This window comes from Vulpes vulpes, chromosome 12 (genome assembly GCF_048418805.1).
Source record: "Vulpes vulpes isolate BD-2025 chromosome 12, VulVul3, whole genome shotgun sequence".
NCBI lineage: Eukaryota > Metazoa > Chordata > Mammalia > Carnivora > Canidae > Vulpes > Vulpes vulpes.
Genome location: NC_132791.1, coordinates 39437898 through 39451652, shown reverse-complemented (window position 1 = coordinate 39451652; position 13755 = coordinate 39437898). Strand labels below are relative to the sequence as shown.

General features: G+C 41.1%; 1 protein-coding gene across 8 annotated transcripts in view; it reads right to left on the bottom strand.

The window, feature by feature from the left end:
* Nucleotides 1-10566, bottom strand: part of ZDHHC21 (zDHHC palmitoyltransferase 21) — a 63925-nt gene extending 53359 nt beyond the window's left edge. For 2 of the 8 annotated variants that reach the window (XM_072728250.1, XM_072728248.1), the window contains exons 1-2: nucleotides 9674-9768; nucleotides 2342-2479 (exon numbers count right to left, since the gene is read on the bottom strand). The gene's annotated coding sequence lies outside the window, so the exon portion shown is untranslated. Of the gene's footprint in view, nucleotides 1-2341; nucleotides 2480-8557; nucleotides 9450-9673; nucleotides 9769-10252 lie in introns of those variants that run through there. The other 6 variants (XM_072728255.1, XM_072728251.1, XM_072728253.1 and 3 more) reach the window with 6 other exon arrangements.
* Nucleotides 10567-13755: the final 3189 nt, after the last annotated feature.

Here is a 13755-nt window from a genome sequence, read left to right as displayed (position 1 = left end):
CTTGCCTTTTTAGGCCACTAAATCTTACTACGTATTTTCCTCAGGAAGAATACTAGAATCACTATGAAAAGAAAGGGATGGAAAACTATTAAAGGACAGAAAACAATAACATCAAAAGGCAAAATTTAGGAAAGGATAGAAATTAGCCAAAATGATTTACAAGAAATCTAGCCAAATGTTCTCTTTAAACTCACAGTTTTATGTGATTCTCCACATCAGCCTTATGAGTGTTTCATAAATATTAAAAAAGTATTCCTTCTCTCATCCCTCCTATCTGAAATGTCCCTACAATTTTGCTTACTCTATTTAAATTCAATTCATACTTCAAGGTCAATTTAAATCTCACTCTCCAGATGAAATTTTTCCTGCCACCTCAGTTCAGTGATTTTTCTCTTCTAAATTTCAAATACAAAGTAAAACTAGTAGAAGAAAATAGCAAGTAGTTTTACAATCTTGAAATGAGGAAGTCGTCTCCAACAAGACTACATAAATATTAAAATTTCTGAAACCTAAAACTTACTGCAAGCAAAATTAAAAGACAAAGTATCCCTTTCAAAAAACATTACAATACATGAAAGGTAAGAGGCATACAAAGTAAATACACAGAGAAGCAATTCACAAAGGAAAAATAAATAATGGCTAATCATTATTGATTAGGAAAATATGAAATAACTAGGTGTGTTTTTTATCCTTTGTATTCACAAAATTTTTAAAAGACAGATGATTATCCAATGATGAGACAGCATGGAGGAAAGGACATGCTCATCCATTACTGGTATGCATGTAAACTGATACAATCATCTTTATAGGGCAAGTTAGTAGGATCTATTAAAAAATCAAACTCTTTCACCCAGCAGTTTTATCTCTAGTAACAGCTACCAAAGTACTCATCAATAAGTGTAGAGGTATGTACCCATTCAAGGTGTTCCACATGGTGCTTTTTGTAATCACAAAAATTGGGCACACGTCAAAGTTCATGAAGAGGGAAGGAATGGTCAAATAAATTCTAAGACATCCAAAGTGCCAAGCTATTTCCAAGCTACTATAATTTTAAAAGAAAACAAGAAAGGAAAAAAAGGAGGTATATCTAGACCTGCATATGGCTACCCACACATAGTGTTGAATGAAAGAAAGAAGTTATGAGAAAAAAGCTTAACAGTGGTTTCCTAGAGGAGAGGGGAATAATGGAGAGACTAGGAAAAGGCGTAAGGGAACACTCCAGTTCCCTCATGAAGATCTCCATCTCGGTATGAATTTGAGGCACACAGGTTGTGAATCTGTCAGAAGTCCGCAAACATACACTTAAGAATGGTGCGTTTCATGGTATGTAAATTTACCCTTTAAAAACCCCTATATACCAACATTGAACTCTAGTTAATGATATGTAGGCTGAAATATCAGGGAGGGGGCGGAAGGCAGAAATGTACTGATGTCTGCAATTAAGTATGAAATGGATCCAAAAAAAAAAATAAAGTGGATTGACGGGTAGACAGAGAGATGGATAAGCATGTGATGAAGTTTAATAAAATATGAGTTGCAGAATCGAGGTGATAGGTATTCAGATATTACACCACAAATTTTTTTCAACTCTTCTGCTTAAAATTTTTCATAATTCAACATTGGAGGGGAAAACAAATTACAGAAAAGTTTATATAACATGATTCTTTCTTTGTTAAAAAAATACGTATAAATAATTTCTCAATATGTACAGAAAAAAAAATATAAAAGAAAACACATCCACCAAACTGTTAACACTAGTGGTTATTACCGAGCTGAGGAAGGAAAGAGAGTGAGAAGAAAAGCTTTCACATTTTATGTATAGATTATATGTTCTTTTAAGTTTATTAATAAACATGTGCACTTCTAAATTCTTTTCAACCAACTGAAAAATAAAGGTAGCTGAGGAGGTTCTGATTAGACACTACAACCTTTTACACAAGATGTTTAATTTAAGCCTCTCTTTGCCACTATATTTATCACCCTAAGATTAAATGCTTTTAAAATATTTTTTAAAAATAAGAATAAAAATAAAATTAATATCTTTTAAAATGCAGTATAGAAGCATCAGCTGTAAATCCATATCAGATTTGTATTTCAGGAGGATGTTTCTGAAATTCATATTACTTACAGATTACTTTTCTCTATGGAAAAAGAAATTTCTTATTTAAGAAAATGTCTAGCTAAAATTTAATATGAAAAATTTTAAATAAACATAATGCAACTACAATTATCTTTTTCTACAAGTGAACAATTTTTTCATGCATCTAAAAATAAGACTTTGATGATACTATGCCACATAATACAGAAACATATCCCCATGTAAAATTAAATGTAGACTTACCACTTGCAAATTCACCAAGATGTGCTGTAATTTTTCTGGTACTTGCATTTAGAGGTTTTATCTTGATTCATTCTTTTTTTAAGAATTCATTCATCCCAACAACTGGATCTCTCCTCAATGAGAGTCCTCCATGAGAATCTATTAATTGTTTAAACAAATAATCTCTTACAAAGATAAAAATTGTAAGTCACTCAATATTTCATGAAAATGTCAATTACAAAAGTTTTAAATTCAGAAATAAGATGGCTCAACTCCACCTGATTTTGTGTTTTCATATCCTACCCATCCCCCCAAAATCTGCATTTGATTACCATTATACAGGAAAGTTTTCTCTTTTGAAACCACCCAGTTCCCATAAAATCAAATTAGTATTGTGTGTCCAACATTTGGGCTTCATCAAACTTCCTGACCACAAATCACAAAATGACAACAGATTCTGAGATCACTGATGAGACAAAATGCAATGTAATGTCCCTCAAGATGTGAGGCTGGAACTATCCAATCACAATTGATAAACATAAAGAGTTTAAAATAGAAGCAAGTTTTAGTTTAAAATGCTTTAAGGAAAAAAGTTATCCTCCTATAATGAAACATTAAGAGAATCAACCATAAAAGTTAGTTTCTACGGTTCAAGCTTAAACAACCATACTGTAGCACTCTAGATAACATACATACACCAATTCAGTACTTATTAATGGAATTAACATCTATTGACTATATACTATGCCTTTGCACAGGATACAGACAAAGAAGAGATGGGCCCCATCCTCAGTGGAGACAGACTAATAAATAGACAAGATCCATACCATGTAAGACAAGGTAAGATAGAGGGCAAGAGGGCAAGAATGCACCTCATCTAGGAAGGATGTTGGTTCAGGGAACTTTTTTCAGTTATGGGAATATTTATGTGTATACTAGGTTGTAGTACAAAAGGTATTTCTTACAGCGAGTAAAAGATGTCTGGAGAGAGTGGAAAGTGCAAGTTAGCTAGTCAAAGAAAGGAGGCTCTTCTGAACAAGGAAGAGAAATCAGCAAAAGTATAGAAGCAGGCAGAGAAAACCTAAACAGACTGAAATGACTAGAGTCATTGCATATGGTAGAACGGAGTAAAACATGTTTAACCTTTTGAGCACACTCATCCCCAAGAAATATATTTTACGACCTCACCAGTATACACAGAAATTTATGACATGTTTTATATTCATTATATGAAATATATAATGGAAAAAATGTAATGAAATATTTGCCCTTACTACATGTGATGTACTCAGACACTGCTATCCTATTTTATCCTAGTTCACTTTAATAAAAATATATAATGTTGGGTCACAGACCACTAAAGAGATTTCATGACTCACAAGAGTGATCTAAGAGCAAAAAACACTGTTAAACCATGCAAATGAGTTTGGACTTTGCACTGAAAACAGTGGGAAACCATCAAAGGATTTTAGGCAGAAGAATGCCATGAGGAAGTTCGCATTTTGGAAAGAACAGCAACACTGTGAAGAATGGACTTGGGTGAATGGATAAAGCTCCCAAACTGATTACACAAAATAAGCTAGGCTTACAGGTTAAACCTGGTGAGAAATGAGGGTACCTGGGAAGACCAAAAACAAAGACTTATAAGGGGAGTGCAGTGGGACAGAGGTGAAGAAAGAACACAGGGCAGGAGACATGCTGGAAAAGGGCAAATTAAGAATTGAATGAGTAAAACTGGTATTACTTGGTGATCAACTGGAAGCAAAGGGCAGATGGTAGGACAGCTCCCAGGTTTTTGGCTTAGGGACTCCATGAAGGGTGGTACCACTCTCCAAGACAGGAAATGAAGGACAAGTTAGAGGAGTTTCCTAAGCGTACTGCTTAGCAGAACAAAAGGAAACTATTACTAACTGAGGATGTGAGAAATTCATCAAAATCATTAGCACTGCATTTCCATTCCCTTTATAGACTTTTTTAACTCTATTTTCTCCCAGTGTCAATTTTTCTATAGCCATGATTTTTAGATTGTCAAATATAATTTGTTTCTACTCTTACTTTCTAAGCTAATTTAGAGTGGTTTCTTTGTCTGCACTTTTGATTTTTTAGAGACAAAATATGGAATGACAAAGTAGAGGGGCTGCTACTCTAAGAGCAAATGAACAAATTCATCTTCGTCTAGAAAAAAATCACAAGCAGAATTAAATGTGGTACAACAAAATGTTCTGAAACATGGCCAAAGTCAATAATACTGCTATGGCTATGACCGTAGGGTGGCTTCCTTATGTTTCAGCAAAACAGTTCTTCCTGTCAGTATTATTAGGTAATAGCACAAGTCAAACATCTATGAGTCAAACCAAGTCACTTAATGGCTTAGAATCAAGGAAAACGCCTACTTTACATTGACAGTTATTAGAGCTTCACTGCACCATAGCATTTACAATGGGATGACCATTTCATCTCATTCAACAGCATCACCAACACCAAGGAATCAAATTTCACCTATGTAGTATATAAACAATGCTAGGCTTAAAATTCCTTGTAATTTTAGGATAACAAAGAACATCCCAAAGTTTCCTAACTATAAAAAGTCATTAAGTATTTTTAACATTGTTATGTCTGAAGAAATACAATCAACAATTCATGGGGCAAACCAAAATAAAATCCCAGTTTCCAAAATGGTTAATATAGAAATACATAAAATTTAAATTTATAGTTGTAGCTTAAAATGAAATTACAACTATAAAATTTTAAACATATTTATACAGATATTTAACTTCTGATGTTATCTAGCCTGAAAACTGGCCAGGTTAAATAATTCTACCTAAAATATCAGGCTACTGGGGTGCCTGGTGCCTCACTCAGTTGGTTAGGCAGCTGACTCTTGGTTTTGGCTAAGACCATGATCTCAGGGTCCTGGGACGGGACCAGAGTCAGACTCTGCTAGGTGGGGAGTCTGCCCCAGGATTCTCTCTCTCCCCTCCGTCTCTCCCCTTGCTCGTGCACTTGTGGACTCTCTCCCGCTCCCTAAAATAAAATCTTTAAATATATATATAATTATTTTTAATTTTTTAAAAATCAGGCTGTAGCTGTCTCTAATCAAGGAGGTAGTTTAATTTTTAAAATATCACATAGGTATTCAGTTTATTTCAAGAGTAGGAAATTAATCTTGTGGTATATGAAAAAGAGAGCCACATTCAAATTATGGCACAGCCTCCAAGCTGCCGTTTCTTTTCAAGCTTCCGTTTAGCCATCTGTAAAATGGTGATAAAAATAACTCATGGAATTGTTGTTATGCTTAAATGAGAAACTGCCTGACAAATGAAAAGCAACTCTCAAAATAGTAACTTTAAAGGGGCTTGGGGAATAGGAGAGGAAGAGAGAGGAAGGTAAGTTTTACTTCTAGTCCTACAAACTCCAGAATCAAACAATGTTTCCAGGTCCCTATCTTTAAAGTCCTGATACAATTTAGCCATACCCCAACTCTACCTCCTCCAACAGTAGCCTGAGGACACTAGTCAGGGATGAGAAACCTCCCACAGCCCAGCCTTTCAGCTGGTATGGTACTATGAGCATACAGGGAAGTTTTATTTCTACGTGTTGGCATGGGGTCTCTTCAAGCAGAAAACTTAAAATAGAGATTTGATCTAAAATAGAGTGGCTGAACTAAAACCTGTAAACCAAAATCTTTCAAGGAAAAGCAGAAGGGCTGGTAAGTTAAGGACTAAAAAACCATGAGAGCAAATCAGGACCTGATTTCAGAAACTAATGAAGAATTTTGACTCAATGCTGAGTTCTCCAAGAAGACTCTGTGAAAATGTGGGTGGGCAAAGTGTCAAAGCAAAACATACTTGCAGTATCAATGGCTTCAAGAACCCACTTCTAGAACAGTCCTTAAATTACTACCTTCTAGGCAGAATTGAACATAAGCCATTGGCTCCTCTGTGTACCTTCATGAGTGAAAAGTAAATGTAAATTAATACCTCTGTCAAAAATATTGCACTACAATGACATACTTCATCAGAATTCCCTAACAGAATGTAAAAACAGGGGCGCCTAGATGGCTCCATCAGTAAAGCGTCTGCCTTCAGCTCAGGTCATGATCCTGGGGTCCTGGGATCCAGCCCTGCACTGGGCTCCCTGCTCAGCCGGGAGCCTGGTTCTCCCTCTGCCTCTCTCCTTCTCCCCTTCCCTCTGGTTGTGCCTGCTCTCTCTCAAATAAATAAAATCTTAAAAAAAAAAAAAAGAAAAAGTCTACATGGGACTCTTCACTTAGGAAGGTAGAGATGTGGGAAAGGGTCAGGAAAGGCAAGCGAAGAACTCAAGTGTAAGGTAGGGACAGAAGGCAACAGATAACCTTTGCTGCAAACACAGGACAAGGAAAAACCTTCAGATAAAGTAAAAGTAGAAATAAAGAGGCCCTGGTGTTTCCTAGACACGAACCTCACATGTTCTTCCAAGGAGAAGGGAAACTAGCTGCCTACCTCTGGTACCCACAGCACCAAGACAGACTGAAAACAAAACAAAACAAAACCAAAACTAAATCAGATATCCTTCAAAGCAGGCCTTACCAAAGCAGGCACAGTTTAAGAACAATAATACTAAAACAAATAATCACTCCTTACTTGAAGTTGAAAATTCTGCCAAGTTATGCATTCCATAATGATGGATAAAAGGCTGAAAATCAGAAGCCCGGTTGAGGTCACACCTGCACACGTTAAAGTGCGAACTAAAATAAAATTAATCAGAGAGTGGCAAAATACTAATTTTTACCTAACCTGCCCTTTGGGGAAATGGCAACAGGTAGGTGAAAATAGCAGATACCCAGCCTGCCGCTTACACGAGATGAAGTTAAATCTAGCTGCGGGTAAATAAAGCATGGGCAAGAGGGGGTCTGAAAGGCAGAAGACAAACTGAGCATGTCACATCTTTTCCCTAGGGTACATTAAAAGAGGGAAATAAGTAAAAAACTACTATCACCCTAAGATATTTTTGGTGAGGTAGCTACCCACGAGAGCAGTGTTATTCCACATCGTGAATAACTAGATTTATTCAATTCACCAATGAGTCTTAACCAAAAAAAATCACTATGCTGACAACAACAAAAAGGGATTTTTTCCCCATTTATTCTTATCTTTGACCTGTATTTTTCACTGATACAAAATAGTTCAAACATTTTCAACTCCGTAGGAGGTATAAGTGCACTCATTATTCTACTAACGTTAAAATGCTGTTTATATTTAGTGCACTTGAAAAACTGAATCTGAGCCCTAATGTTTTACTAAAGCAATATAAAATTCCTTCATGCCTTAATATAAAAGTAAAACTGAGCTTAGGGGAAAACTCTCTGGTAATAAAAATAGCTTTTCCTCTGCCTTCCCTGTTATCCCTGTTAATACTGATATTACCTGTATGTAGCCTTCTATGCTAAAAAAAGATTGTATTCATTCACACTCAATTACAATCCCAGAAAAAGACTCCATGGCGACAATACTAGACTTCTCAATTAGTTTCTTCACTAATACATGGCATTATTTTATCTATGCATTTTTCCACAGGCTCTGAATTAGTCCCTGTGAATTAAAAAAAAAAAAAAAGATCCGGCAATGGGCAAGTAAGTAAAAATTGTATGATTCATTGGTCACTTCTTCTTTAGGATCTACCTGTTAAACTGATGGTTACATGTGTGCATTTAAAAATACCTACCTTTCTCTTATTAAGTAAAACACCCCAGAGATAGGCAGTGTGACATGGTTACCATATTATTTAAAATATGCTCTATACCATTCATTCCAACTACAACTGCTAAAATATGTTACATGTAGCGGAAATCACCAGTGTTTGAAGGGACCTAATATGATCCCACTGTTTTACATCCAAAATGAGGAACTCTATAATAGTACTACACCAATTTTCCAAAAATATGGAAATATACATTTTTTATATTTTGATATAATTTTCCTAATACTTCTTCAGGCATATGTTTAAAATGTGCCCTTAACATGTTAAAGGGTTTTAAATTAATTACAAATGTTGTATATGCTAAGTATAAAAGCTAAAATAAGCCTTAAATAATTTAGCCTAACTCCTTAGCGGTATAGATGAGAATACAGGATGGGTCACTGACCTATCATGACCCTACAGCTAGACTGTGACAGCAACGGGGCTAGAATCTAGTTTTTCTTTCCACTGCATTAAATCTCATTTGGTTCTTTCCTTCCAATTGATTTCTCAGCTCACCTCTTCTTCAAAAGTCTTTTTGCCATGAAGAGGTTGTGCAACTAAAGCAAAATAAAGCACGGCTCTGGGTTTTACCTGCAAAATAAGTAAAATCTAAAGCAATGAAAGGATTTAACAAGACATTACACAAAAGCCACAGGAGGCACAAGTCAAGCAGTCATCAAATGATAACTGTCGTTGTTATTATTTTTACCACGAGGAAGGTAGTGAATTTTCTTTTTCAGGATGCATACACATTAGCATCCTAGGCTGAGGACCCATTTGACACATCATCTTTTTTAACTTGCGCTTAATTATCCTTAGCCGTCTTTTAGGCTGTAACTTTACACTATGATTTATGACCCACCCATAATGACCTTGATTTTTTTTTCCCCCTCTTGTACTTTTATGGACTGCTACACTGCAATATCTTCGAGTAATAACCGGTCAGGTTCCCTCAGCCCTAGAGATACAGACATCCTCCTCTGACTCACAAGGGATTTTAAAATGTGACCCAAATATATCTCGAGAAACCACAACTTTAAATGGACTCTCCGCTTAAAATCCAGCGACCTATTTATTATAGTGAATGGTAACAAGTGCAAACTGCTGCCTTCCAGAAGCTACTTTCTCAAAATCCCTCTTGGGTGGGGGTGGGGGTGGGGGTGGGGGTGCCCGAAGGTCACCGGAGGAGCCAACCACTTGTGCCCCTGCTGGTCCTCTGCAGCCGCGCGCCAGGGTCTGCAAATGAATGGAAGGCTGAGGCGGCCCTGCGCGGGTTCACGGGCGAGGAGCTCGGGGCACGGACTGAATAAATTAAAAGGCTGAATAAATAAATAAACCAAAGCCGCCCCCAAATCGCTGGGACTAGAGCAGGAACCCATCCCCACCCCCAGGTCTAGGAGGGGGCGCTGGCGGGCGCGGCTCCGGGGGCAGCTGCTCCGAGAGCGCCGGGGCGAGGCGGGCGAGCCGGGTCCCGGGCGGGGGCAGGTGCGGGGAGGGGCAGGGCGCGCGGCGCGAGCGCGGCCAGGTGAGGGCGGCGGGGCCCGGCGGGGAGGGGAGGGGAGGGGAGGGGAGCGGAGCGGAGGGGAGGGGCGGAGCGGGGGGGGCGTCGGCCCCGCGCCTGCACACACTCACCGGCGCCGGCGGGCTCGCCTCTCGCCGCCGCTGCTCTCGCGGCCGCCAGCCGCTCTTCCCCCTCCTCCCCCTCCTCCTCCTCCTCCTCCTCCTCCTCCTCCTCCGGCGCCGCGGCCGTCGCCGTCGCCCGGGCCGGGCGCGCTCCCCTTCCGCTTCCGGGAGCCGGAGCGCCGGGGCCGGCGGGGTGGGGGTGCGCCCGCCCGCACGCCGCCGCCGCCGCCGCCGCCTCTCCGCTCCCGGGGGCCGCGATGGGAGCCGCCGAGGGCCGAAAGAGCCGAGATCGCGCCGCAGGCAGGAGGAGAGGCGCCCGGGCCCAGCCGCGTGCGGCGCGGCCCCGCCGTCCCCAGGACGCTCGCACCTGACGCCCCTCGGCGCCTCCGCCCTCCGCGCCGCACCTTCCCGGGCGCGCCCCGGCCGTGCCCCTGCCGTGCCCCTGCCGTGCCCCTGCTGTGCCCCGGCCGCCCTCCTCTCCGTCCCCGCCCCCCACCTGGGGAGGGCGGAGGCGCCTCCCTGTAAGGCTCGCAGGCCCCTGCTCCCCCAGGGCGTCCCGGATGCCCCCCCCCCCCCCCCGTGCCTTGCCTCAGAGCGCGCCCGCAGCAGCGGCTCCTGCCCGCGCGAGCTGGGTACGGGTCCGCCCGCCAGGCCGGCCGAATCAGGACCTGCCCTCTAACCGGTCCTCCGGGTGATTCCGACACGCGCACCTCCCGTGTTGCAGGGCACTGGATTCCAGTGCGTGGTCGTGCCCACTGCAGACCCTCGGAGGAGCAAGAGCCCGAGTTGCCCCGGCCACCGAGGGTGCTGCCTATTCCTGTCGGACAAGCTTCACTAGGCGTCAAGGAGGCAGCCCGAAGTTGCCAGCTTTCCCATCCCTGCAACCTAGGGAAAAGTAAGCCGAGTTGGCATTGCAAGTACCCACCTCCAGGTCTAAGTTGGGATCTTATCAAACACCTCCCTTCCCTCACCTAAGCTGATATGATACAGTACTACAATGTTGGTGGTAACACAGAGCTAAATCTCTGTGCCTGCATGCCCCAAGAGGAGAGTGTATGGGTGGAAGATTATTACTTGGTGCATAAAATCTGAACTTCTCACAGGATAGCATTGCAAGCCCTTCACGAACGTGTCTCCGTGTACCTCTCCAGTCTTAGCTCAAATGAACCTGGTTCCTTTACCCTTCTTAGGATGATGCCCTTTGTCTTCCTCTCTGATGATCTTCATCCAGACCTGGAAGTCAGCTCAAACCCTGCCAGCCCAGCGTACTCTTCCACCACACACACACACACACACACACACCCCGAAGCTTCTTTTGAACCCTTATGGTACCTTGTACCGCTAGGTTTTTTAAACATGTTGTGTTCTGGTTTATGAATCAATTACAAATACCTTTGGACCTTAAAGGCCTAGGTCAGTGGCTATCCAAGCGTGGTCCTCACACCAGCAACATCAACACCACCTGGGAACTAGTGAGAGATCCACGTCCTCCAGCTCTATTCCAGATCTCCTGTTTTAGAAACGTTAGGGGTGAAGCCCAGTAATTGGTGTTTCAACAAGCCTTCCAGGTGATCCTGATGCACACTCAACTTTTACAACTACTGATCTGGAAAATTTCTTTTATCCCCCTCCCCCGCCCCCAAGGAACTCACTGATAGGGATTGATTTGATTATATATACAAGTTTTATTCCCTTTAAAATTAAGAAATCAGCTCCTCCATTTATGCATAGCTAGGTTGAGAGGCTGTGACAATTGCTTTGGAAAGAATTGCCTTTGGTTTTCATAATGCATTTTATGTAGTAGGATTTTTTGTAACTTGGTTTGTTTGAAAAAAACAAAGGGGCGCCTGGGTGGCTCAGCCCGTTGAGCGTCCGACTCTTGGTTTCAGCCTAGGTCATGAGCTGGTGGGTGTGAGATTGAGTCCCACCTGGGGCTCTGTGTTCAGTGTGGAGATTCAGATTCTCTCTCCCCTCATTCACTCTGTCTCATAAATAAATAAATAAATAAATAAATAAATAAATAAATAAATAAATAAATAAATAAATCTTTAAAGAGAGAAAGAAGGAAAGAAAGAAGGAATACAGGGGTGCCTGGGTGGCTCAGTTAAGTGTTGGGACTCTTGATTTCTGCTCTGGTCATGATCTCGGGGTTGTGGGATGGAGTCCCACATCCAGCTCAGCACAGAGTCTGCTTGAGATTTCCTCTCCCTCTCACTACTCATGGACATTCTCTCTCTCAAATAAATAAACCTTTAAAAGAAAGAGAGGGGAAGGAAGGAAGGAAGTAAACACAACTAGTCACTTTGGGGGAAGGGGAAACATGGAGTTTTACTTTCAAAATTCAAGTACCTGAATTGCATATTACTTTGCTCTTTTTTTTTAGTATACTATAGTGAGAAGAAATAATTTATGGCAAGTGATTTCAACAAGTACCAAAATGATTATTAGTTCAGTGGCATGTGAATGCTTGTGACAATTGAAAATATACATATTTTTCATGTGTTTTGTCATGAGTTAACCTGTCATGAGCTAACCTGTCTCTTCACAAAGAATTTTCTAAGTAAGACATGAAAGGAGAAAGTGGCAGGAAAAATATTCTCAGAATCATGATCTTTTTAGCATGAGTACTTAAGTCTAATCAAAGGCCTGTCTATCCCTTACACTGGAGGTCAAGTCGTAAACATGACTGTATCATATTGCAACCTATATACCTGACTCCTGTGTCATAATGAGAGGGTCAGGGAGATAGGGCATCATGTAATCTTTTGAGAAGTTTTTCTGTTTACTGGAAGGATGGAGAGGAGATATAAGTTCTACATTATATTCTCCCTCCAGAATTCTGGTCTACTTCATCCTTCCTATGACTAACTGGAACATGGTTATTAATCAAACTAATATTTATCTGGGAATTGAAAAAGTAGACAAGAACAAGCAGCATTGCTGCCACTGCCAACTTAGCTTCTCAACAAAGGCACAGTCAGGGTATTTATGTGGATAAACTCAGCCAACTACTGTGCTCCCGTGCCGTGACTGGGGAGAACTGGATTTGACTACACTTTCCAAAAGTCAGAGCAAGTGCAGTCCAGAGTTTAATCAACACTGGCTAATAGCCCTTGGCAGCTTTGGGTGGATGGCGTTCTCCACCTGCCCAGCTGGGTACCATGCCCTAAGCACCCACATTTGATGCACATTCATGATTTCTTGGTTGCTTATAGTCATCTCCCCCATCTGTTTGAGTGGCAGAGTGCCCATTCCAGAACAGTCTAATATTCTAATAGTTGTTCTTAACCTTTTTTGGGTTACACACATCTCTTTGAGCATCTAATGAAAGCTACAGACCCTCTTCCCAACAAAGTGTGTGTGTATACACACAATTATATAAACATGTACATACATATTTATAAATAAAATTTCAGAAACTTTGCCACCTTCCCATACCTCCAGAGGACCATAATGGAATCATGAATGTCAGGTGAAGAATTTGCTTTAGGATATGGAGAGCAGGTAAAATAAACTTTTTTTTTCTCCAAATACCGAAAATAACTCTAAAAACCACTGTGTGCTTAGGAGATAGAACAAAAGTAATGCTAAGCAGAGTTACATATGGGAGTATGTAACTAAAGAAGCAGCCAGTAGTGTAGAAGCAGCCAGTAGTGTCAACAGGGTGGTTCAAGAGTGGCTTCACAGAGAAAGGTTCTTGCATCAGGCAAATAAGAACTGGACTTTGAGGGGCTCCTGGGTGACTCAGTGGTTGAGCTCAGGTCATGATCCCAGGGTCCTGGGATTGAGTCCCACATTGGGCTCCCTGCAGGGAGGCTGCTTCTCCCTCTGCCTATGTCTCTGCCTCTCTCTCTGTGTCTCTCATGAATAAATAAAATCTAAAAAAAAAAAAAAAAAAAGAATTGGACTTTGGCTGGGACAGAGGATCCCTTCAGAATAAGGGAAGTGTATGCAAAGGCATGGAGACATGAAAGTACACAGTGGCCCATCTGGTGGGGCTCAAACATAAAATACATGGAAAAATAGAGAATGAAAACTTAGAACATAGTTGAATTATGGTGAGCTTCAAATTCAATGCTATTTCCAGCAAG